This window comes from Mesoplodon densirostris, chromosome 4, assembly GCF_025265405.1.
Source record: "Mesoplodon densirostris isolate mMesDen1 chromosome 4, mMesDen1 primary haplotype, whole genome shotgun sequence".
In the NCBI taxonomy this organism is placed as follows: domain Eukaryota; kingdom Metazoa; phylum Chordata; class Mammalia; order Artiodactyla; family Ziphiidae; genus Mesoplodon; species Mesoplodon densirostris.
Window position 1 is genome coordinate 19,930,459 of NC_082664.1, and position 5,234 is coordinate 19,935,692.

At 37.9% G+C, this 5,234-nt stretch overlaps 1 non-coding gene across 1 annotated transcript; it reads right to left on the reverse strand.

Annotated features, from left to right (window-relative positions):
* Positions 1-507: 507 nt before the first annotated feature.
* Positions 508-610, reverse strand: LOC132489508 (U6 spliceosomal RNA). Its single transcript, XR_009531918.1, has one exon. It is a non-coding gene; the product is annotated as a U6 spliceosomal RNA (small nuclear RNA).
* Between the last annotated feature and the right edge of the window lie 4,624 nt (positions 611-5,234).

A 5,234-nucleotide genomic window follows, 5' to 3' on the forward strand; every position in this document is an offset into this window, starting at 1 on the left:
TATATATGTCCATGCCACTCTCTCACTTTGTCACAGCTTACCCTTCCCCCCAACCCTGTGTCCTCAAGTCCATTCTCTATGTCTGTGCCTTTATTCCTGTCCTGCCCCTAAGTTCTTCAGAACCATTTTTTTTTAGCTTCCATATATATGTGTTAGCATATGGCATTTGTTTTTCTCTTTCTGACTTACTTCACTCCGTATGACAGACTCTAGGTCCATCCACCTCACTGCAAATAACTCAATTTTGTTTCTTTTTATGGCTGAGTAATATTCCATTGTATACATGTGCCACATCTTCTTTATCCATTCATCTGTCGATGGACACTTAGGTTGCTTCCATGTCCTGGCTATTGTAAATAGAGCTGCAATGAACATTGTGGTACATGACTTTTTTGAATTATGGTTTTCTCAGGGTATATATTGCCCAGTAGTTGGATTGCTGGGTCATATGGTAGTTCTATTTTTAGTTTTTTAAGGACCATCCATACTCTTCTCTATAGTGACTGTTCAAATATGGAACACTTCACAAATTTGCGTGTCATCCTTGCGCAGGGGCCATGCTAATCTTCTATCATTCCAATTTTAGTATATGTGCTGCCGAAGCAAGCACTAAATAAAATATTTTATCTCAAGTATGGATGCTGGTGTTTGAGAGTGTCAGTGCTCTTAGCCACTGACAGAACATACAGAGTATAAAATGTTAAGGTTTTATGAAATGTTCTTGCATTAGCACTATTTTATAAAACTGGATTCTATGATTTAAATAAAAAGGAATGTATGAATTTTATATTATATCCTAAAGAGGGTGCTAAACTGTTAATACACTAGTTAGTCTTCCTTCATGAAACATTAGCCAGTATTGAATGCTCATCTTTGGCTTACTGTGTGCATCCACTTTTTGTCAGAGTCAGAGATACATTTGTGGGAATGCCTTGACATGATTTTAAAGGTAACCTGCCTAGATGGGTTTTTTTTCCAGCCAAAATAATACCTTTACTTTATTATTTTTCCAATTGAAGTAGAGTTGATTTACAACGTTGTGTCAGTCTCTGCTGTACAGCAAAGTGACTCAGTTACACACACACACACACACACACACACACAAACATATATATATATATATATATATATATGTTCTTTTTATATTTTTTTCCATTATGGTTTATTCCAGGAGATTAGATATAGTTCCCCGTGCTATCCAGTAGGACATTGTTTATCCATTCTAGATGTGTTTAATAAGTTAGAAGGCAGTGTAGAGAGCTCAGGATTTGGAGTAGGAGCTCTGTACCCATGCTGCCATTCTTTTTCCACTCTTTACCTTACAAGTGGCTGTGAGAGTTCAAGGAAATAATTTATGTAAAATAGCTCCAATGACATCTGGAACAGAGGATGGCTCAGTATCCATAGATCCGATTCCATTTTTGAAAATAATGGCTGCTGTGTGTGCTCTCACTCTGCTAAGTGAGATTAAAATTTTTCCCTTTTTAATTTTCTCAGAAAATGTTCCCTGATGTTTGTGTATGTGGATACCACAAATGCACATGGGTGGACACACACACATGTGATTCATTTTGGTGAAATTATAAACTCTCTAGAGTTCTGTTTCCTAACCTAATCTGTCCCTAAAGATCCTCCATAGCTCTTTTTTTTTTTTTTTTTTTTTTTTTTTTTTTTTTTTTTCTGTACGCAGGCATCTCACTGTTGTGGCCTCTCCCATTGCAGAGCACAGGCTCCGGACACACAGGCCCAGCGGCCATGGCTTATGGGCCCAGCTGCTCCGTGGCATGTGGGATCCCCCTGGACCGGGGCATAAATCCGTGTCCCCTGCATCAGCAGGTGGACTCCCAACCACTGTGCCACCAGGGAAGCCCTCCTCCATAGCTCTTTGATGGTTATTTTATGTGTTAACTTGACTGGGCTGAGAGATGGCCAGATAGCTGGTAAAACGTTATTTCTGGGTGCATCTGTGAGGATGTTTCTGGAAAAGGATTAGCATTTGAATCATAGACAGTAAAGAGATCCATCTCACCAATGCAAGTGGACATCATCCAATCCAATGAGGGCCTGAATAGAACAAAAATGTGAAGGAAGGGAAAATTTGCTGTCTCTGTTTGAGTTGGGACAACCAGCTTCTCTTGCCCTCAGATATCAGTGTTCCTGGTTTTGGAGCCTTTGGACTCAAACTGGGACTTACAACATTAGACCCCCTGGTTCCTATTAAGCCTTCAGGTTTGAACTAGAAGTACAACACCAGCATACCTGGGCCTCCAGTTTGCAGATGGCAGATCATGGGACTTCTCAGCCTCCATACATAGGTCAATTTCTTATAATCTCTCTCTCCTCCTCCTCCTCTTCTTCTTCTTCTTCTTCTTTTTCTTCTTCTTCTTCTTCTTCTTCTTCTTCTCTCTCTCTCTCTCTCTCTCTCTCTCTCTCTCTATATATATATATATATATATATATATATATATATGGCACATATCATTGTTTCTGGTTTCTGGAGAAACATGACTTACCACAAGCTATAAAAGTCTATTATGATTCTAAAAGAAAATCTTTGTGAATGTGTTTAAAAAAAACAGAGAAAGAAAATTATTTCAGGATAGGTAGTGTGAAAGAGGTAGGATGTGGAGGGCTAAGAGTGGGTAAGTTAAATATGCTTTACAGGAGCTAGTATAGTATCTATCTTGTTAAATTTTCATTAATAATATCTAGAACATATTATGCACTTGAACTTTGTTGAACGCATCCATTCATGCCTAAGTGGATGAATGAATTGGTAGATGGAAAAATATGACAAAATTCAGTTTAAGGAGACAGATCAATTGAAACAAGATTGTGAGAGTAGTGACTGAGAACACGACCTATGATGTTATTAAGGCCTGGGTTCAAATCTTAACTTTCATAATTATCAGCTATGGGATTCTGGACAAGTAACCAACTCCTTGAGTCAAATTTCCTCCTTATAATAATTCTAGGTGGTGGGTATTACTATCTTTCCCCTTGATGAGGACATGAGACAGGTAAAACACTCTATACATGTCTCAAAGTAAGTGGTGTGATGATGACGATGGTGAAGATTATAGCTTAAGAGCAATATAATATGTATGAATTTATATAGTGTCTATTCTTCAGTTATTACCTTCAGCCTATTATAGAAATTCGCCCAACAAACTTATATTTCTCTCACAGATCACTTAAACGAGAGGCAATGTGACCATGTGACAGACTCATTTTGATCTCCAACTTGGTTATAGTAGTTTGCTTGCGAGCTTATGTACTTTAAAGCTTACTACTTATGTAAGTACATTAGTTATCTTTTTCTGCTACTAATACCTCCAAAACGTAATGGCTTAAGACAAAATAATCTTTATTATCTCCTGATTCTGTGTATCCTCTGGGCAATTCTTTTGGTCTGGGCTAAGTCATGCCATCTTTCTGGCCAGAGAATGATTGGGCTTGTTAGTCTAGCATGTTCTCTTTCACAGGTGAGAAGTTGGCATGATGTCACCTTGGACCACAACAGTGACTTGCCTATGTGTCTTTCATTACCCAGCAAGCTATCTTGGGCTCATTTCAATGGTCGTGGTTACAGTTCAAAGAGAGAGCAAATCCCAACGTAGGAGCACTTTCAAGTTCTACTTTGCTATTTTTTCTAATGATTTCTTAGACAAAGCAAGTCACATGGCCAAGTCCAGATTTAGAGAGTAGAAAAATACATAAGCTTCACCATTAGCTTTGAGGAGTTGCAAGATCAAGGGTATTATCCATACAGGTGTTGGAGGAAATTGTAGTCATTGTAACCATTGTAATACTGCAATCTACCACATTCTGTTGAATGTGGTACTCACTATTCACTGCTAAAACTGACCATAATCCCCTTCAAAATTGACTTTTCTATGCCTTCAGCATCCATGAATACAGTGGCTTACTCATGGTAGTTGTTGATTACTTTTAACTGAGAAAGGAAGAATCTAAGCTTCATCTAGTCATTCTTCCTTTATAATTCAGTTTTAATTAAAATACTTAAATTTTATTAACTTTAAGGTACAAAATATGAGTCTTATTTAAGTACATAGAAAGACTGTTGTGTAGAAAAAAGCATTACTTTTATTTTAAAAGGCTTGGCATTTGCTCTCTAACAAGTCATTTAAACTCACTGCCTCTGGTTTCAAAATAAAAATGGGAACTAATTTGATTTTTCTCACCTGTGAGACAACTGAGACAATATATCGAGAATTGCAGCATCGGTTATAATGTGAGACAAAATATCTTAATAATATATAAGCAAACAAGCAATATCTTTGAATTTAATTGTTTTAAAAATGAAACCTTGTTTATCTAGTTTTCTATCTCCATGTGCATTTAAAGGCTTATAATAAAAGCAAGTTACCTAAAAAAAAAAAAGCCAGTTACCTTTTGATTAATTGCATTATAAATATGGAGCCAGTATGTATCAGACACAGTTTAGATACATACTCAATAGTTTTAATAGCATGAATTTTCTTTGAGTCTTCTAATTATTTTGTTCTCTGGGGACTTAAAAGAAACATCAATGTAACATTGATTCTTAACTAGGGTGAATTTCCAACCCCCCCCCCGCCAGGGTACAGTTGACAATGACTAGAAACATTTTTGGTTATTGTAACTTGGAGAGGTTGAGTACCAGCACCAGTGAGTAGAGGTCAGAGAAACTGCTAAACATCCTACAATGCACAGAGTGGTCCCTCTAACTCCCCAACAAAGAGTTACTCAGCCCAATATGTCAGTAGTGCCAAGGCTGAGGAACCCTGCTTAACTGAGTGAAGAATTTACTGTGAGGTCATTATTTTTTAGAGAAAGCAGTTGATGATGAGCATGATGATGGCAGTGTTACAGAGGACGAGATGGAGAGAGGCTTCTTTTCTATTCCTCCTCTCCAGAAGTGGCTACCCTTCCACAAAGGACAGGATGGTAAGGAGCACTCTCAAATCTTTTTACCCATTGAGTGAACCCTGCCCTTCTGGTACTTCCCAGTGCTCACTTATTATCTCAGTGGTCCCCTCCCTGTCCAGCTTTACACTAGCATTTTCTTACTGTTGTTTTCTTGAAGCATTATCTGAGCTACTGACTGGGCCTTTAAAATTGATGAGGTACCATCAGCAATTTCCATTTTTATTAAGGGAGCAGAGGCGAGGGGGAGTTGAGTTCTGGAGTGTGTTTGGGAGGTGTTTGTTTTGACTGTCTGGTGGCTGCAT